This window comes from Vombatus ursinus, unplaced genomic scaffold (assembly GCF_900497805.2).
Source record: "Vombatus ursinus unplaced genomic scaffold, bare-nosed wombat genome assembly UNPS02013930.1, whole genome shotgun sequence".
NCBI lineage: Eukaryota > Metazoa > Chordata > Mammalia > Diprotodontia > Vombatidae > Vombatus > Vombatus ursinus.
In genome coordinates this window covers 137,719-159,461 of record NW_020953708.1, presented here as the reverse complement: position 1 = coordinate 159,461, position 21,743 = coordinate 137,719, and the positions used below count along the sequence as shown (strand labels likewise).

Here is a 21,743-nt window from a genome sequence, read left to right as displayed (position 1 = left end):
TATCAGGAGACACTCTGGTTTCCAGAGCTAAGGCCCAGCAAGCAAGCTGTGCCCCAAGCTTGGCAAAACAAGAATCCTTTGTGCTCACCCTCTGGCAAAATCCCATAATTGCTGTATTGCTTTGACCAGCACCGGGTGTTCCCTGAGCTCAGGCAAGCTCAGGACAAGCTTGGACAAGTACCCATGTTCCAGTCATAAAGCCCAACATGAATCAAACTTGTATCATTATGGCTGTTACCCCTCATTGCCAGGGCTACAGCTCACTGCCCAGCTGTTGGCATAAATATTGAGATTCCGCCCCCCTCCACTGCCTCAGGTTCCCCCTATTAGGGGCAGGGCACCAACACTTCTGTCTCATTCCCTCTTTCCTTTTAAGCCATTTCCCTCACTTTGAAATTGAACTTTTGTTTGATTCCTGACTCCCCTTCCTTTAGCCTGCTCTGTTGAGCATCCAGCCACTCACAGGTTAGAGGCCTGTTAGGTACAGTAGACACTTATTTTAGCAATTATTTTTCCTTCTCCTGCAATGAAGAAAAAAGAAAAAAAAACCTTTGTATTATATACATAGAGTTTACTAAAATAAATTTCCACATTGGCCACACTCAAAATGTAAGTTTCATTCTGTATTTTAAATCCATCACTTTGGCAGAAAGAGAGAAGTACCATGGGATAGATTTAAAAATTAGGCTTTAAAGGAGAACATGGGAATTCTGAGGGCGACTCCCAAGATCTTGTGGACAGTCCCTCAACCAATCAGAAAGTGCTCCAAACATTCTGCAAAACCACTGCTTCCTTAAGACAGAGCCCCAGAGGCTAAACTGGTTGGAACAGGTAGGGGTCAAGGACCAGGCAAAGGCTTTTCTCCACTGTGCTTGCTTTGATAAGCTTATTGAATATTAACTGACGCACCTGGAAGGTGGAGATAGCAGCCATTTTTTAACATGGGATGCATGACTGGGAGGGCTTAACATGACAAGGAGTAGCATGGGATGGGCGGTTCAGGAAGAGTGTAACCCAAATGAGGTGGTCCAATTCCAGCTTAAATGGGAGGAGTATGGATTTTACTAAGCATTTAAAAGTTGGCTCGGCCTCTGTATTGGCACACATGTGCCATACTAGGGTGCTATGTGCCTGCTTCTCTCAAGAGGGGTTATAAAGGCTTTCTTTCACACACTCCTGTGGTGGATTTTTGTTCCAGATTCTCCAAGTATCATACTTACTTTCAGTCTTCTTTAATCACGGTTTGGCTAGAACAATAATTTATAAAGGAGTTGTCCTTCTCTATGATGGTAGGTAACCTCCACGCTGGTGCAGATCAAAAGAGACACACAGGCAGTGTTTCTCCTTTCCAACACATTCTCTATGTAATTAACAAATTGATATTCCTAAATCATAGATCAGACCATATCATTCTTTTTCAATGTTCAATAGCTTTCTTACTGATTCTGTTGAGGTCTAAGAATGCTGGGAACCCCAGAATTCAAGGGCAGAAGACACAGATCCTGCCTGGAATGATTCAACTCAAGCCTTCTTTCAGTCAGAGACAAGGTTTATTAAAACACTGACTGAGGTGGGAAAGAATTTAATGGGGGCAAGGTGGGCACTTAGATACAGTGGTCAAGGAGTGACCTTGGTTGACTGGGAGGTAACAGAGAAGGAGTCTAGAAAGAATTAAGGGTGGGAAGTAGCCTGGGGCCATCCAGACAATGAAGGGCTGGGCTAGGTTAGAGATTACAGAGAATTGAAGGTTTGGGTGTGGGGCTGCAAGGAGGGGCCAGTTGTAGGAATTACTGGGATGAGTCAATGCCTCAGGTTATTGCCAGAGACTTGGCCATGTGAGAAAGTTCAAGGAAAGTTGGGGGGGGGGGGTTCCAGGGTAGATATCCCTCATTCCCCCTTTAAACAAATGGGACATAAATTCTTTTTGGGTACGGGGCGAAAGCTTTGGCTTCTGAAATTGCCTCCTGCTGGCAAGGGGCATGGAGCTGTCCCTGCCTCTCTGGGTTCCATTCAAGGGATCAGACTTCGGAACCTGGCTGATTCCAGGTCCAGCGGGCTAGAGACCTTGGACTGGGTCACAGGTCCGTATATAGCCAGAGCAGTCATCTGGATGTTGATGACTCTGAAGCTGTAGGAGACAAACCTGGCAAGGAGGTTAAGCAAACAAGGACCAAACAGGCACAAAAGGAGGATAGAGAAAAGACAATTTCCCTGGAGGGAATTAAAGACTACTATGGGTAAAACCTTAAAAGGAAAAGGGCATGTATGATTTCACCCCTTTTTATCCATCTGTCTGCCAGAGGGGGCTGGGTGCCTTTCCAAACAGTAGCTTGAGGTCCTCCAAGGGTTCACAAGTATATTCCAAAGTGTCTGGGTACAAGTTGGGCAAGCCGGACGAACTTGGTGGGTGGTTTCTCCAAACTTAGTGCCAGGGGACAGCTTTTGAACAGAATAGCCTTGGCAGCCATTGCAGCCACAGAGTTGAATAGTTTTGAAAAACAAGCAATGGGCCTGGGGTCAGATCCTAAAGACTGGGTTAGGACTCCCAAAGCCAGTCCTCACCTTTCACCAACATATAGAGTGAAAGATTTTTCTAGATTGGGTAGAGCTAATGCCAGGGGTGGCGATCAATTTAGTTTTCAAAGTCTTAAAACCTTTAGCCTCATCAGGGCCCCACTGTAGAGAGAGTGAGACAGGGCATTGAGTGGAGTCATAAAGGGGCTTAGCAATAAGACCAAAATTACGGATCCAGAGTCTGCAAAATCCAGCCATGCCTAGAAAAGTTCTAGTTGTTCTAGAAAAGAAGTTGTTTCTTAGTGGCTGGGACAGGGATAGACAGGATTATCCTTTTCCTCTCTGAGGTTAAAGATTGAGAGGTGGGTGTTAGTTCTTGGCCCAGATACTTTACAGACTGGCAGGCTATCTGGAATTTGTTCAGAGAGACCCTATAGACTGCAGGGCATGGAATATAATATTCCGGAGGGCAAAGGAGAGTGGATTCCAACCAAGAATCACCTACCCAGCAAAACCGAGTATAATCCTGCAGGGGAAAAAATGGATGTTCAGTGAAATAGAGAACTTTCAAGCATTCTTGATGAAAAGACCAGAGCTGAATAGAAAATCTGACTTTCTAATACAAGACTTGAGTGGAACATGAAGAGGTAAACAGGAAAGAGAAATCATAAGAGACTTATTAAGGTGGAACTGTTTACATTCCTGCATGGAAAGATGATATTTGTAACTCATGAGACCTTTGTCAGTATTAGGGTAGTTGGAGGGAAAAAATTATATGTATGTATATATGGATAGATAGATAGATAGATAGATAGAGGGCACAGGGTGAGTTGAAGATGAAGGGGTCATATCTGAAGAATAAAATTAAGGGGTGAGAGAGGATTATACTAGGAGAAGGAGAAAGGATTATACTAGGAGAAGGTAGAATGGGGTAAATTATCTCACAAAAAACAGAAAAGAAAAGGCTCTTACAGTGGAGGGGAAACAGGGGAAGGTGAGAGGGAATGAGTGAATCTTATTCTCATAGGATTTGACTTAAGGAGGGAATAACATACACACTCAATTGCGTATGGAAATCTGTCTCACCCTACAGGATAATAGGGAGGGGAAGGGGACAAAAGAGTAGGGGGATGATAGAGAGGAGGGCAGATTGGGAAAGGGGGTAATTAGAAGCAAATACTTCTGAGGAGGGACAGGGTCAAAAGAAAAAATAGAATAAATGGGGGGGCGGGATAGGAGTAAGGGAAATAGAGGTAGTTTTTCACAACATTATCTACTATCAAAGTGTTTTGCATAACTGCACATGTGTAACCTATATTGAGTTGCTTGCTTTTCAATGAGGGTGGGTGGGAAGGGAGGAAGGGAGAAAATTTGGAACCCAAAGTTTTAAAAACACATGTTTACAAAAAAATATTTTCACATGCAACTGGGAAATAAGAAATACAGGAAATGGGGTACAGAAATCTATCCTGCCCTACAGCAAAATAGAAGGGGAAGGGGATAAGAGAAGAGGGGGAGAGATAGAAGGGAAGGCAGACTAGGGGAAGGGGTATTCAGAATGCATGCCATCTTGGGGTAGGGGGAAGGGCGAGATGGGGTGAAAATTTGGAACTCAAAATCTTATGGAAGTAAATATTGAAAGCTAAAAATAAATAAATTTATATATAAAAAAACCAAAAAAACAAAGAGACCCTATAGCCTTGAGTGCCCAAGAAATGAAGAGCTTCTAGGGCAGCAGCCAGAGAAGCCTCCCAGGTGGGGCTCTGAATAGGAATATTGTCCACATACTGAATTAAGCTACTGTCAGCTAGTTCCAGGTCTCTTAAATCCCTCCCCTCAAAGCCTGGCCAAATAAATGGGGGCTGTCCTGAAACCCTTAGGACAAGATTGTCCGTGTTAGCTGAATGGACTTGATTTTCCAGGGAGGGTCCATTCAAAGGCAAAAATAAATTGTGAGTCTGTGTGAAGAAGTGTACTGAAAAAGGTGTCTGAGATCCAGAGTGGAAAACCATTGGGTACCCCCCAGGGATCTGAGTGAATATAGTATATGGGTTAGGGACTATGGGGTATATCGGAATAACAGCTTCATTGACAGCCCTGAGATCTTGAACCATTTGGTATTCTCCATTATGCTTTTTTACAGGAAGGATAGGAGTATTACAGGAGGATTGGCAAGGGACAAGGATTTTATGCATAAGGAATTTTTCAATTAATGGTTGCAGTCCCTCTGAAGCCTTGGGCTTAATTGGATATTGACAACAAGGGTCTTGGAGGCGAACAACAGCCGGGGTGGCATGAGTAGCTCACCCAGGAATTCCCTGTTCCCAATTGGCTCAGCTGTCTCCCACACTTTTGGGGAAACATGGGGAGGTCTGGTGAACAGAGGGAAGAGGGAGATGGGTGGCTTAACTAGAGAAAATTGGCTCCCTAATTTCACCATCAGGTCCCTATCCAACAAGGGGGCAGGGCAAGAGGAGAAGATGAAGAAAGAGTGTTCAAACAACAGATCCTCAAATAGACAGAGAAGCGGCTATGTCTCAGGACATCCCTTAGTTTTCCCTTCGATGCCCATGACCTAGTGGGGGTCCAGTAGGGCAGAGTAATTAGTTAAAAGAGAGAACATAGCCATGCTAAAGCAAAGGAAACTTCGACCTTGAGTTTTGCTCAGGGTTCAGTAGTGAGAGACAAACAAAGTGGGAGTACTGCTAAGCCCCAGGTTCCTTGTCATTCCCAGTCTTGAGAAGACTGGAGGACAGGGTAATGGGAGGTGGCTCCACCACTTTTCCAACATCAGGGACGATCCTTCTTCCAATGTCCCTTCTGGTTACATGTTGGGCCTAGTCCTGGAGGCATCAGTCCTGGGGGCTTCCTCTGGAGGGGGAGGTGCCATGGAGGGGCAGTCCTTGGTCCAGTGGCCTTCTTGTGGCATGGAAAGGAGGTTTGCCCACTGCCCAAGTCACCAGGAGCACCCTTGGATCTTTTGCTGGTCATAGCAGCAGCCAAGAATTGAGCATGTTCTCTGTCTCTAGCCCTTTCCCTGCTTTCTCTCTCTTCTGCCGCAACTAGGTCTCTGTTGTTAAAGACTCCATAGGCCATCTCCAGTAATTGGGTGTTTGGGGTCCCGTTGCCACTTTCTGCAGTTTCCTCCTAAGACCTGGGGCGGACTGATTAATGGAATTTATGCCAAGGATTGCTGCCCCTTCTATAGAGTCAGGATCTAAATTTGTGTACTTCTTTGTAGCTTCTACTACCTGGTCCTAGAAAAGTACAGCGTTTTTCTTTTCTCCCTGCATAATTTCATTAATTTTTTGAAAATTTTTTTGCTCTTGAAATGCAGTCCTCAGTCCTTCTAACAGCCAAATTAACACATGGTCTCTGTTTCCCCTATCCCCACTGTTCTGATAATCCCACTCTGAATCACTACAACCTTTCCTGGGAGCTATTTCGTGGGACCCATTGCCTAGCCAAAAAAAAAAAGAGGAGAAGGGACTATAAGGTCTTTTTTCCTTTTGGTTTTCCATCTCTTTGGGAATATATGTAATATCTAGATAAAAATAAGTTGACTAGACTGACTAAACATATATTACTAGATGAGTGTATTAGTGATATACTATAGTGATATAGCACTAATTCTTTTTTTTTTTTTTTTTCGGCTAGGCAATGGGGTTAAGTGACTTGCCCAGGGTCATACAGTTAGTAAGTGTCAAGTGTCTGAGGCAATATTTGAACTCAGGTCTTCCTGACTCCAGGACCAGTGCTCTATCCACTGTACCACTTAGCTGCCCCTATATCATTAATTTTTGCTAACATTCACTTCCCCTATGGAATCACAATGAAGTGATTAATACTGATTAGAATAAAATAGGGGCACAAATAGAAACATTCTTCTTATTACTCTGATCAAGAAAAGTAGTTACTGTTGCATCATTTCTGATGCTTAGTGACCCCATTTGGGGTTTTCTTGGTAAAGACACTGGAGTGATTTGCCATTTCCTTCTCTGTGTTATTTTACAGATTTGGAAACTGAGGCAAACAGGGTTAAGTGACTTGCCCAGGGTCTCACTGCTAGTGTCAGAGGCTGGATTTGAACGCATAACTTAATTCATTTAGACACCAAGCAGCCCCCTCCTCGGGATCCAGTCACAAAAGTGACTCACGACAATTTCAAAGGCCACCTGATGAAAAATGCTATCCCCTGCCAGAGTGAGATGAGGAACTCCAAATGCAGAGTGAAGCATAATTTCACTTTTAACTTTATTTTTATCGTTTTATTTCGTGTTTTCTTTTACATTCCCAGTCCTCAGAGTCTGACCAGGGTCGAGGAGAGGAAGGGGCGGGGCTCCCACTCGGGAAGTGCCTCGAGGAGCAGCGGTAGTCAGGGAGATTCAGGACCACAATCCAGACCTGGGAGGGGGCCAAGCTCCAGGCATGAGCAGAAGATACAGCCGTCTCCAGACTACAATTCCCAGAAGGCCTTGGTCGTCCTAGGGGCATTTTCCAAGCCCCTGGCTGGAGGGTGGGAACTTCCTTCAATGTCACTTCCGTACCGTGTTCTCCGCTCTTCCCTTCTTCCTGTCGCCCTCTTCTCCCTCATCGTCCTGAGCCGACCTGGGACGCGGTGAGCGGCAGCCGAAAGCGGGGCCAGGCCTAGCCAGAAGCCCGATGCGGGGCGCGGGGACCCCGTAGCAGCAGGGGCTGGCTGAGGAGCATACAGATTGGAGCTTCCGCCAGAGGCGAAGAAAGCCATCTCCGGCTTACAGCGCTGCGGGGGTGGAGCCTGCGGAGGGACGTGGGCGGGGCCGGGGAGGGGCACGTGGGGGCGCGGGGGTGGAGTCGGATGCAAAGCCCCTCCCATGACACGCCCTCACCACGTGACCCCGCGCATGTCCTGACCCTCTGGACCTCAGGCCTTCTCTTGGCGAGAATCTTAGGTCCTGAACTCCAGGTGTCTATTGACACCTGGTCCTTGTTGCAGACTTCCCTGCGGCATCATCCCTTCCCAGCATCCTTGGTACTGCTTCCTCCGGGAAGCCTTCTCTGATGCTGCTGCTGATCATGCTGTCCTGCTTCTGAAAGTGTCATGTCTGTGTCTGTGCCTGGGCTTCACCGTGACCTCATCTCCTCCTCCCAGCGTCCTCCTCTTCCTCCAGACCTCTTCCTGGGTGCCACCCCGTCCAGGAAGCCTACTCTGATGCTGGGGATGATCAGCGCTGACCCCCTCCAGAAAGTATCCCTTTCTCTCCCCCCCTCCAGAAAATATCATTTCCCCTCCCTCTCCGTCCAGTGAATGTCCTGTCCTCTCTCCCTTTCCAGAAAGTGTCCTGTCTTCTCTCCATTTCCAGAAAGTATCACCAGTTTATCTGTTCTTCTGTTTTATCTCTAAAGGATATTGTCCTTAAGACAATGCCCCCTCCAGAAGAGAAATGATTGTTTCCTTCTGGCCCTTTGCCACCCCCACCACCCAGCACCATGTCCTCCTCCCTGCTGTCTACCTCAGTGGAGAAGTGGGAATTTTTAGCCTCTGATTAGGGGACACATACAGCATGGCCCGAGCTTCTCATGCTTCTCCTTTTGTCCCCAGAACCTCTGCCTCTTGTGGCCTCTGCTCTGCTCCAGTAGCTGGGAGCACTGAGGAAGAGAAAATGGCTTCTGTACTCCTGACAACCAGGCCCTACAAGGTGAGTGCCAATTGGTTATTTTCTGAAATACTATTTCAGTCCAAAAGACCAAGGGATACATTTCTTTTTCATATGCTGTAACCCTAGAAATTGTGGCTATCAGAGAGTCCTATATGTAGAGCTAAAAAAAAAATACTATAGAGATAATTTATTTATTCAACACCTGCTACCCCAAAATTAACATTCACTTTAAAATTTTGGATTCCATATTCTTTCCCTCCCTCCAGCAGCTTCCCCACCCATTGACAAGGCAAGCAACAAGATACTTATTATGCATGTGAAGACATGTAAAACATTTCCATGTTAGCTTCATTGCAAAAAAAAATTAAAAACACATTAAAATAAAAGAAAATGAAAAAAATTATTTTATCTGCCTTCAGAGTTCATTAGTTGTCTCCTCATTTTTCATCGTTAGTCCATTGGAATTTTCATGCATCATTGTATTGATCAAAGTATCCAGGTCTTTCAGTGTTGATCGTTGTTACAATATTGCCCTTTCTGGGCACAGTGTTTCCTGATTCTGCTCACTTCACATTGCCTTAGTTCATAAAAGTCTTCCCACATTTTTCTGAACCTGCACCCCTTGTCATTTCTTGTTACACAGTATTATTCCCTCACAATCATATCCCACACATTATTTAGCCATTCCCAAACTGATGGGCATCTGTGGTGGGTAAAAGATGAAATGACGAAGGAAACAGTGATGTGATTTTCTGAGCATACTGAGTCATTAAGCAGTGCATGCCGATTGTTTAACACACTGGGACCAGACCTCACTTTAGACTTTTACCCAAAATACAGGGGAGACAGACTTTTAAAAACAATTAATCAATTAAAGTTAGTTAATTAAAAGGAAACGTACCACCAGGTAATCTAACTTCTAATTAAATGAAAGATTAGGATCTTTCCAGGTTCAGAAGGGGAGAGTGAACAGGTACAAAGTCCTGAAATCAGAAGAAAAGGTATCCCACTTACCCCAAGTGTTTGTAAACAACTAAAGGAATTAAAGTAATTTGTATGTATTCATACAAACGAATAACCGATTCATCAGTATGGGACCAGTTTTCAGATAAGACATATGAATTGCTTGAGATGTACAATTGTGAGAAACTCCTTACATCAGTCTTTGGCTCTGACCTGGTTTCTGGTCAGCATAATGTAGGTCCTTGGTTAAGGGGCTCTGCACAGCAGGGAGAGGTCCTCCAGTTTCCCAGCCAGGAAGGGCTAGGGTCAGACAATGCAGTAAGGTTTTCCAATTGCCACAATTGAATGAAGTTTTCTCACAAGGCAGCAATTGAACTAGGTAGACTCAAAGCTGAATGGAAACTAAGCTAGCTCCAGAATTGAGCCAGAAGATGGTATCAGTGTGGTTCACTCAATTCCCACAATTAACCACGTGCTGTCCTAATCCTCTGAACTCCCTCAAGTTTTCTTCACTGTTTCAGAAGGGAGTAAGGTCCTGGAATTACCCAAAGTCCTAGGAGTTCTGCCTTGCAGTCTTAAAATGATTCCCTCACCTTTGCTCACTTTCTCATTCTTTGCCTCCGTAAATAAAGCTGCTCTAAATATTTTTGTGCATTTAGGTCCTTTCCCTTTTTCTTTTGTCTCTTTGGCACATCGACCTAATAGAGGGATTGCTAGGTCAAAGATTATGCACGGTTTTACAGTCTTTTGGGCATGTTCCAAATTGTATTCCAAGAATAGTTAGAACAGCTCATAACTCCACTGCCAGAGCACTAGGGTCACTCTTTTTTCACATCCCTTGCAGCATTTATCATTTTCCTTTTCTGACAGGTTAGACAGTCTGTTAGGTGTGAAGTGGTAGCTGTGAGATGTTTTAATTTGCTTTTCTCTTATTATTGATTTAGAACATTTTAATATGACTATTGATGGGTTTAACTTCTGAAAACTGCCTGTTCATATCCTTTGCTTATTTGTCAATTGGTAAATGGATCTTAAATTTATATATTTAGCTCAGTTTCCTATATATCTGAGAAATGAGTCCTTTATCAGAGAAACTTTGCTATAGAAACTTTTTCCATTTTCCTGATTGCCTTCTTATTTTGGTTGTGTTGGTTTTGTTTTGGCAAAAACTTTAAAATTGCATACAATTAAAATTATGTGTGTTATTTCCTGTGATCCTCTCTATTTCTTGCTTAGTCATAAACTCTTCTCTTTTCCATAGATCTAACAGGGATATTTTCCAATGCTCATCTACTTTGCTTAAGATACCACCCTTTATGTGTAAATCGTGTACTCATTTTGACCTTATCTGGGTATATGACTTGAGATGTTGGTCCATGCCTGGTTTGCACTGGACTGCTTTGCAGTTTTTTTTTTGTTTTTTTGTTTTTTGTTTGTTTGTTTTTGGTAAGGCAATTGGGATTAAGTGATTTGCCCAAGGTCACACAGCTAGTACATGTCAAGTGTTTGGTCTGAGGCCGGATTTGAACTCAGGTCCTCCTGACTTAAGGGCCAGTGCTCTATCCACTGCGCCACCTAGCTGCCCCTGCTTTGCAGTTTTGCCAGCAACTTTTGTGAAATGGGAAATTGTTTTTTTTTTTTTTAACAATTAATTAATTAATTAATTTTTAGTTTTCGACATTTACTTCCATAAGATTTGGAGTTTTAAATTTTCTCTCCCTCCTTCTCCTTCCCTTCCCCAACACAGCATACAGTCTGATATAGGATCTACTTATACATTCACATTAATCATATTTTCACATTAGTCATGATGTAAAGAAGAATTAAAACTAATGGGAGGAACCATGAGAAAGAAGAAATAAAACAAAACAACAAAAGAAAAGCAGAACAAATAGTATGTTTCCATCTGTATTCAGACCCCATGGTTCTTTCTCTGGATGTCGATAGCATTTTCCATCGTCAGACTTTTGGAGATGTCTTAGATCTTTGCATTACTGAGAAGAGCTAAGTCTATCAAAGTCAGTCATCACATAACATGGCTGTTATTGTGTATAACCTTCTCCTGGTTCTGCTCATTTCACTCAGCATCAGTCCATACAAGTCTTTCCAGGTTTTTCTGAAGTCAGCCTGCTCATCATTTGTTATAACACAATAGTATTCCATCACATTCGTATACCATAACTTGTTCAGTCATTCTCCAATTGATGGCATCCCTTCAGTTTCCAATTCTTTGCCACCACAAAAAGAGCTGCTATAAATATTTTAATACATATGTGTCCTTTTCCCGTTTTTATGATTTCTTTGGGATATAGACCTAGAAGTGGTGTTGCTGGATCAAAGGGTATGCACAGTTTTATAGTCCTTTGGCCATAGTTCCCAATTGCTCTCCCAGAATGGTTGGATCAGTTCACAACGCCATCAACAATGCGTTAGTGTTCATGTTTTCCCACATCTTCTCCAACATTTATCATTCTCCTGTTTTGTCATGTTAGCCATTCTCACAGGTGTGATGTGGTATCTCAAAGTCATTTTGATATGTGTTTCTCTAATCAATAGTGATTTAGAGCATTTTTTCACATGACTATAGATATCTTTAATTTCTTCCTCTGAAAACTGCCTGTTCATATTCTTTGACCATTTATCAATTGGAGAATGACTTGTATTCTTATAAATTTGACTCAGTTCTTTATATATTTAGAAATGAGGCCTTTATTAGAGACACTGGCTGTAAAAATTGTTTCCCAGCTTTCTGCTTCCCTTCTAATCTTGGTTGCATTGGCTTTGTTCGTGCAAAAACTTTTCAATTTAATGTAATAAAAGTCATCCATTTTGCATTTCATAATGTTCTCTATCTCCTGTTTGGTCATAAATTCTTCCCTTCTCTGTAGATCTGATAGCTAAACCATTCCTTGCATTCCTAGCTTGTTTATGAAGTAATATCATTACTAAATATATATGCACCAAGTGGTATAGCATCCAGATTCTTAGAGAAGTAAAGGGAGTTACAGAAAGAAATAGCAAAACTATACTACTGGGAAACCTCAACTTCCTCCTCTCAGAACTAGATAAATCTAATCACAAAATAAACAAAAAAGAAGTTAAGGAGATGAATAGAATTTTAGAAAAGTTAGATATAGTTGACCTCTGGAGAAAATTGAATGGGAATAGAAAGGAATATACCTTCTTCTCTGAGGTACATGACTCCTACACAAAAACTGACCATGTACTAAGGCATAAAAACCTCACAGTCAGGGGCAGCTGGATGGCACAGTGGATAGAGCACTGGCCCTGGAGTCAGATCAGCCTCACATAACACTCACTAGCTGTGTGATTCTGGGCAAATCACTTAACCCCAATTGCTTCACCAAAACAAAAGAAAAGAAAACCTCCAAACCTCACAATTCAGTGCAAAAAGACAGAAATATTAAATGCGTCCTTTTCAGATCATGATGCAATAAAAATTACATGTAATAAAGGGCCATGGGAAGATAGACTAAAAATTAATTGGAAGGTAAATAATCTAATCCTAAAGAATGAGTGAGTCAAACAACAAATCATAGAAACAATCAACGACTTCATTTAAGAGAATGACAATAATGAGACAACATACCAAAACTTATGGGATGCAGTGAAAGTGGTTCTTAGGGGAAGTTTTATATCTCTAAATACTTACATGAATAAAATAGAGAAAGAAGAGATCAATGAATTGGGCATGCAACTCAAAAAGCTAGAAAAAGAACAAATTAAAAATCCCCGATTAAATACCAAATTAGAAATTCTGAAAACCAAAGGAGAGATTAATAAAATTGAAATTAAGAAAGCTATTTAACTAAAATAAAACTAAGACCTGGTTTTATGAAAAAAACAGTAAAACAGATAAATGTTTCATTAATTCGATTAAAAAAAGAAAGAAGAAAACCAAATTACCAGCATCAAAAATGAAAAGGGTGAATTTACTACCAGTGAAGAGGAAATCAAAACAATAATTAGGAGCCATTTTGCCCAACTGTATGCCAATAACTTTGACCATCTTAGTGAAATGGATGAATATTTACAAAATATAAATTGCCCAAATTAACAGAAGAGGAAATAAAATACTTAAATAACCCCATTTCAGAAAAAGAAATTGAACAAGCCATCAATGAACTCCCTAGGAAAAATTCTCCAGGGCTGAATGGATTTACAAGTGAATTCTATCAAACATGTAAAGAACAGCTAATTCCAGTACTCTATAAACTATTTGGGAAAATAGGTGAAGGAGTCTTACCAAAGTGCTCTCTCCACTGTGCCACCTAGCTGCCCCTCAACTATTTTTTTTTTGTTTTGTTTTGTTTTGTTTTTTTTGGCTAGGCAATGGGGTTAAGTGACTTGCCCAGGGTCACACAAGTAGTAAATTTTATTTTTTATGTGTCTGAGGCCAGATTTGAACTCAGGTCCTCCTGAATCCAGGGCTGGTGCTCTATCCACTGCTTCACCTAGCTCCCCCTCAGCTAGTTTTTTTTGTTGATTATCTGGGGTTCCCCTAAGTATACTGTCATATCATCTGCGAAGTATGATGGTTTTCTATTGTTTTTTGTCTTATTGCTTGAATTTTTTTTCTTGTCTTATTACCATAGCAATTTCTAGTAAAATTCTAATAAAATTTTAGTAAATTCCTAGTAAAATATTGAATAAAAGTGTTGATAATGGCCATCCTTGCTTCATCCGTGGTCTCTTAGGGAAGGCGTGTAGTTTGTCTGCATTAGAGATAACGCTTGCTCTTGGTTTTTGAGAGATACTACTTATTTAAAGTAAAGTTCCATTATTCCTGTGTTTTCTAGTGTTTTTAATGGCAATGGCTGTTGTATTTTGTCAACAGCTTTTTCTTCAGCTATTGATATAGACACGATTTCTGTTGTTTATGTTACTGATATGCTCAATTATGATACGCTCTTTTTTTCCTGTACGAATTTATTTGTTGAGACATTTGGAACACACACATTTAATACTGATATTGGTTTGTCGTCAGTAGTTCCTTTTGGTGTAATATGATCGCCTTGTTTACATTGTGAATGTTTATTTAAATGTATGCCCAAGGGGTTATAAAACCATCATACTCTTTGTTCCATCAGTATCACTACTACTAGTTCTATATCCCAAAGAGATAAAAACAACAATGAAAAGGACCTATATGTACAGAAATATTTATAGCAGCTCTGTTTGTGGTGGCAAAGAATTGGAAATTGAAAAGATGCCCATCAATTGGGGAATAGTTTAACAAATTGTGATGTAGGATTGTAATGGAATACTACTGTGTTCAGAAAGAGACGAACTGATGTGAAGTGAAATGAACAAAACTAGCATAACATCATACACAGTGCCAGCAATATTATATGATGACCAGCTGTGAATGACTTATCTATTCTCAGCAATACAGTAATCCAGCACAGTTCCAAAGGACTTAGGCTCTTTACCTTTTGAGAAAGAACCGTTGAAAAATTAATATTTAAAGTAGTTTTTACATGTAATAATGGAAGAAAATTCAAGAATGATAAAAGAGATAAATTTGAAAGTTTTAAGAATGTGTGTGTGTGTGTGTGTGTGTGTGTGTGTGTGTGTGTGTGTGTGTGTGTATGTATTCATTACTTTCTTCATCTTTTTTTCCCTAATGGGGTGGGGGTAGTAGGAGTCCTAGAAAATAGATTTTTGTCAAGGGTAGCCCTGCTTCCTGAGACTCAAGGAGGATGGTTAAGAAGAATCCCTTTTGGTGGTCCTCCCTACTAGTACCCCAATAGTTCATGCCTTCTTATGTAATGTATACTAGAAGTTTAAGACTGAAGCCCTTGATTTAAATCTGCTTTTTGGGGAACTGCTACATTAACGTGAATTGAATTAAAGAGTAAGAGGCTGCAAAGTAAAAAGAAAAGAACACCAGACTGTGTGTCACAAGGCTTGTAATTGAGACTCAGCTGTAATTGTTAATAGCTGATTAATTGGAAGCCTAACTAATCTTGATAATAAAAATGGCTTTAAGTACTATTAACTGAAGAGGAATAAAAAAGAAATAGCACTAGGTAAAAAAATCAGTGGAAAGACACCAAAGCCCCCAAAGATCTGATTCAGGTGATTGGTATCCGGTGATAAATGTTACCAAAAAAAAAAAAAGATGAAAAAAGTTAGTTTGGAGGCAAGCAAGAGATCAAAGAATAGTGCGGACCATGTTTAGGGGTGGATGGGATGACCATAAGGAGGGATGCCTGAGAGAAAGCTAAACAAGTCATCTCTTGCTTGGCTTTAGTTTTCTCTTTGGAAAATGAAGATCTTTGAAGTGGGATGGAGAGCCCCCAGGTTGGCAACAAGAGGTGTAAATATTTAAACATAAAGGTAAAGGGAGATAGACAGGATCCAGTTGTTCTGAAAGGAGTGTGCTATGTGTTTGATTGCTTAGCCGTTCTCAGGTATCCCTGCAGGACCTTGGAGAATAGGGTTGGTGCCACACAGCTGGAGAGGAGACTTGTGCCCAGTCTGAAAAAAGAGGCAGTGGATTCTGCAAAGCCTAGGCCAGTGACTTCCAACTCTGGCACATTCCTCGAATACCTTGTTAATGAGTTGGTTAGTAAGCAATTAGAAAAGGCTGTTTTTTTTTTCTATAGTGTTTTTTGCTGTTGTCTTCAGTCATTTGTGGAAGAAGTTTTCTTTATCTCACTTTCCTTTATGGCAAAGAAACACAGTTATGGAAAAATACCCATTATAGTGACTCTCCTGGATAATTCAGAAAACATTCTTCCCTCTAGTGGTCTCCATCTTGTCTGCTGTTAGAAACAGTAACATTTTTTCAAATTACTCAGAGTTCAGCATCTTTTTCTTTTTAGAAGTTATATTTTTGTAGTCTTTGTGTATCATGTTCTGTTGGCTCTGCTTAATTTTCACTACGTCACTTAATTTACATTTCCATTGGTAGACCCCGTGCTCACCTTTGCTCTTTTGGTTCCAGGAGTATTGAGCACAATCATGTTCACCTACTGTAAAAAAATAAGCAAAAAAAGCCCACGCACATTTACAATTGATGTCATTGGATCTATGAACAACAACAATAAGCAACCACTGTGCTGAGTTGGGAGGATACAAAGAAAGCCAACCTGGCCACTGCCCTCAAGGAGCTTACAATCTAGTGAGAGAGGAATTTTACATAAGTGCCTGTTGCTCATTAGTCACTGTACTGGACTACAGATAAGCAACTGAAATAATTCCTATTGACAAGAAAGTTATATTGAAACTCCAAAACAATTAGAGTTATACCTTGGTAAGCACAAATATTTTGGTGTTTCAGGAATCAGTGACATTTCAGGATGTGGCTGTGGAATTCTCCTCGGAAGAGTGGATACATTTGAACCCATCTCAGAAAGAGTTATACAGGGATGTGATGCTGGAGAACTATAGGAACTTGGTGTCTTTGGGTAAGAATGGCTTCCCCTTTGCAGTCCTGTTCTACATGATGTTGACTTTCAAGATTTTAACAGTTATTCTTTGGCATGTAAAAGGAAGATATTCCCTAATCCTTGTGTAGCTCAGAGACATGGTACTTGTGCTTCCTGTTTCGAGGATAAACGTCTTTGCTTACTATGCCTGGAAATTGATTTCTTGATGTGTTGTTACTCTTTTTTTTTTTTTTTTTGCTAGGCAGTGGGGTTAAGTGACTTGTCCAGGGTCACACAGCTAGTAAGTGTTATGTGTCTGAGGCTGGATTTGAACTCAGGTCCTCCTGAATCCAGGACCAATAATCTATCCACTGCGCCACCTCACTGTCTCTAATTTGTTGTTATTCTTGAGAATGTATCTTTTCCTCCAAGATTGTTTAATCCTAGTGTAGGTTTCAATTATATACGAAGGGTTCCCATTGTCTAAGCAGAGTGTAATGAGCTATTTTTCCTTCTTCCTACTCTGTAATCCATTCCCACATAATAGAATATTCTTCATTGGTCCTTTGTAATATCTTTGGGGTCTTCCTAGCATGCCTACTTTTTCCCCAAGGAGAGTTTGCACTAGTTTTGAATTCTTTTATTAAGTTTTATGGATGTTTATTGTAAAAAAAAAAATGTAAATTTTCCTTCCCTCCCTACTACATAAAAAAAGAAAAAAAACCCTTACTTCTCCTTCCAACTAGGCCATTGAACCTAATAATCACAGACAAAATTGGTTAGCAAAGACAGTGCGTTGGATCATAGATGATAAATTTTGTCCCCTTGTTCTCCCACTTTTATACAAAGATTTTATAGGAATATTTCATTTCTTTGTTCAGTGATTGAATTCTGAGATAACTGTGTCCAGCACTTTTTCATTTTCAACAAACAGGATTTGCAGTTTCCAGACCAGATGTGATCTGCCAATTGGAAAGAAAGGAAGTATCTTGGATGCCAGAGGCAGATGTTCTAAAAAGCAGCTGTACAGGTGACTACATAGAAACCAAGGTCATTGCAAAATACTGCTCTGTTGGTCAAAACTCTTTTAACATGTTGAGCAAGGTGGTCTTCTGAAAGCTTCTCAGGCCTGTTGAGAAGAGCTGAGACTTAAAAATGTCATTTTTTAACTGAAGAAGTTACTTTTTTATGCATCTCTTTACTCACATGCACCTCCACTTTCAAGGAAAGTGGTTGCCTCAGTGTGGGTTAGCTATTTCTGTCCTGTGCATTGAAGATTATCCTATTTTAAACAGGCCTTCTCCTGCCTCAATTGCTTGAATTCATTCTCCCTCTTAAAATAAGCACATCATTTAAACTATTAACAGCATGTCCTTTTGGCTTTTTTGTTCTCTTCTGATGCTTTCTTCTTTGTTGCATGATGCTTATGTTTCTTTGCTACTGTTGTTTATAAAATATTTAAACCTAACCTAATTTCCCTTCTGTCAGCCTATCATGTTATATGTCATCCTGTTTTTCTTTATGCTTTGAAATTATGTTTACCAAGAAACAATAACATATTCTAATGATTGGATTTTTTTAGCCATAAAGCCATCATTGGACCTATAGTTTTTGAGAGTTTTGCTATTTCACAAAAAGCTATCGTGAATATTTTTGAGAAATGTCATTATTTGCTTTCAATCACGTTTTGAGCGTGTCGGCTTGGTCGTGGGACACGGCCATGAAGTTTGGTAGGTAAAGCTGAAGTTGCTTTCTTGCTTTTCAGAAAAATGGAGTCAGCAGCTTAATAAGTGTCTGTTTCATCATAACTTCCAAAATTTATCATTTTAAAGTATCGTTTCTAATCTTATTACATCTCCAAATTGTTGTGTTTTGCTTCTTTGATAACTAGAATTTCAGCATTGTTTCATGTAGTTATTAATATTTCATCTTGTGAAAAATACCTATATGTCTTGATCATTTACCTCTTTGGAATTGAATTTTACTCTTACAAGTTTAATCAATTGCTTATAAAGTAGACAGGTTGGATTTTTATCAAATGTTTATAGCAATTGTCCAGTATAAGCCCTTTTCCTCCTATTTTTCCTTTCTTCTATTTACTCCATGTCTCAGTCTCTCGTCATGCTAAGCTTATCAATTCTACTTTTTCTTTCTGTTCAGTGTTTTCCTTTAATTTCCCTTTTAAATATTAAAGACGGTTTTTTTATGCAGTCATTTTTTGATCATTTCCAACTGTTTATGGCCTTATTTGGGGTTTTCTTGGCAGAGGTAATGGAGGGGTTTGCTTTTTCCTTCTCTAAGTCACTAAGGGTGAGGAAATTGAGGCAAACATGGTAAAATGATCTGCCCAGAGTCACAGAACTTATGTCTGAGGCCTGATATGATCTCATAAAGATTAATATTCTTGATTGTAGGCTTAGCAGTCTATCCACTGTGCCACCTACCTGCCTTAGAGCTACTTTTACAACCTCTCAAAGTCATCTAGTTTTTTTTGGATAGTCATTTCCTTATTCCATTTAAATGTAGTAGAACAAATTCATCTTATTTATCTTTCCAGTTAATTTCACTCTTAGTCAATTCATTTATATGTTAATTTTGAGTCATATTTTCACATAAGATAAACTGGGATCCTTAGTGAGAAGTGAGACTAGTCTTCTCAAGTGGGAAGAGAAGAGAATAGCTCTAAAACCTTTTGAGCAAGTAGGAGCCTTGGGAAATGGAGGGAAAGGCATGGTTAATCAGCTCTTTATTCTTCCTTTCAGGGAGCAAAGAATTTAATGGAGAGAGATCTTATGAGTGTAGTGAATGTGGGAAGGCCTTCAGGAGTAAGAAACAACTTACTGTGCATCAGAGAATTCATACTGGAGAGAAACCTTATGAATGTACTGAATGTGGAAAGGCCTTCAGGAGTAAGACACAGCTTACTGTACATCAGAGAACACATACTGGAGAGAAACCTTATGAATGTCGTGAATGTGGAAATTTCTTCAGTAGGAAGGCAAATCTTAATATGCATCAGAGAATTCATACTGGAGAGAAACCTTATGAATGTAATACATGTGGAAAGGCCTTTAGGAGGAAGCCACCACTTACTGTGCATCAGAGAATTCATACTGGAGAGAAACCTTATCAATGTAGTCAATGTGGAAAGACCTTCAGGAGTAAGTCACATCTTACTGTGCATCAGAGCATTCATACTGGAGAGAAACCTTATGAATGTAAGGAGTGTAGGAAGGCTTTCATCTACAACTCAGAACTTATTCTACATCAGAGAATTCATACTGGACAAAAACCTTATGAATGTGGTGAATGTGGGAAGGCCTTCAATAGGAAGTCACATCTTACTGAGCATCAGAGAATTCATATTGATGAGAAACTTTATCAATGTATTAAATGTGCTAAAGTCTTCAGGCACAAGACACAATTTATTGTTCATCAGAGTATTCATACTGGAAAGATTCTTTTTGAATGTAAGGATTGTGGGAAGGCTTTCATCTACCACTCAGCTCTTATTAAACATCAGAGCATTCATACTGGAGAGAAACCTTATAAATGTAATTTATGTGGGAAAGCCTTTAAGATTGAGCCACAACTTACAGTACATCAGAGAATTCATACTGGAGAGAAACCTTATGAATGTAGTGAATGTGGAAAGACCTACAGGAGTAAGAAACAGCTTACTGTGCATCTCAGAATTCATCCTGGAAAGATTCTTTATGAATGTAAAGAATGTGGGAAGGCTTTTCACTACAATTCAGCACTTATAAAACATCAAAGAAATCACATGGGAGAGAAATCTTATGAATGTAGTGAATGTAGGAAGGCATTCAGTAGGAAGTCATATCTTACTGTGCATCAGAGAATTCATACTGGAGAGAAACCTTATGAATGTAGTGAATGTGGGAAGGCCTTCCGGAGGAAGGCAAATCTCAATATGCATCAGCAAATTCATAATGGAGAGAAATCTTATGAATGTAGTACATGTGGGAAGGCTTTCCCTCTAAAGTCAGATCTTACAAAACATCAGAGAAATCACAGAACAGAAAAACCTTATGGATGTAGTGTATGTGGGAAGGCCTTCAATAAGAAGTCACACCTTACTGTGCATCAGAGAATACATACTGGAGAGAAACCTTATGAGTGTAAGGAGTGTGGAAAAGCTTTCTTCTACAACTCAGGACTTATTACACATCAAAGAATTCATACTGGAGAAAAACCTTACGAATGTAGTGTGTGTGGGAAGGCCTTCAATAAGAAGTCAAATCTTACTCTGCATCAGAGAATTCATACTGGAGAGAAACCTTTTGAATGTAGTAAATGTGGAAGGGCCTTCAAGAGTAAGGCACAACTTAATGTGCATCAGAGAATTCATACTGGAGAGAAACCCTATGAATGTAGTATATGTGGGAAGGCCTTTAGTAGGAAATCACATCTTACTGTGCATCAGAGAACTCATACTGGAAAGAGACCTTATGAATATAAGGTGAATTTGGGGATTTGGGAAGTATTGTAGACAGAGGACACAACTTTATGTCCATCAGAGAATTCACACTTGAGAGATTGCTCGTGAATGTAAAGAGTGGGAAGATTAGGGCAGCTAGGTTGTACAGTGGATACAGCACTGGCCCTGAAGTCAGGAGGCTCTGAGTTCAAATCCTGCCTCAGACCATACACTTGACACTTTCTAGCTGGGTGACCACGGGCAAGTCACTTAACCTCAACTGCCAAAAAAAAAAAGGGGGGGGGAGGATCATCACAATTTAGATTTTGTTGACTATCATAGAATTCATACAAGTGATGGTCCTTATGAATATGGAAAGCCATGAAGAATCTATTTTGCAGTGAAACCTTTATGAGTTAGGTAATGCATGTGAGAATGCATTTTTACTGAGGACACTTCTCTGATGTTTATCAGAGAATTCATACTCTGTATAACCTTTATGAATGTAAGGTATGTGGGAGTATCCCATGGCTGTCTAGACTATGATTCTGAGTTATTATATGAATTTTGAGTCCTTATTTAGCCCCCATGAAAGGAAATATCCCCCTTCCTCTGCAGAACCCTTTAATAGGAGAAAGAGTAATGTTATCCTCCCATGGGCCTTCTGGTATGGAAAGAATATGGTGGTTGATCCTGAGGATACTGAGTGGGTGGTGGTATTAGGAGAGACTCGGTATTAGCTTTAGTCCCTGGGCAGATGGCATGCATGAGGCATATGGATGACCTCTT

The 21,743-nt window shown here is 40.3% G+C and overlaps 1 pseudogene; it reads left to right on the top strand.

Moving 5' to 3' along the window:
• The window catches only part of LOC114040637, a 115,098-nt pseudogene extending 93,928 nt beyond the window's left edge, over window positions 1–21,170 (top strand).
• The last annotated feature ends 573 nt before the right edge of the window (window positions 21,171–21,743 follow it).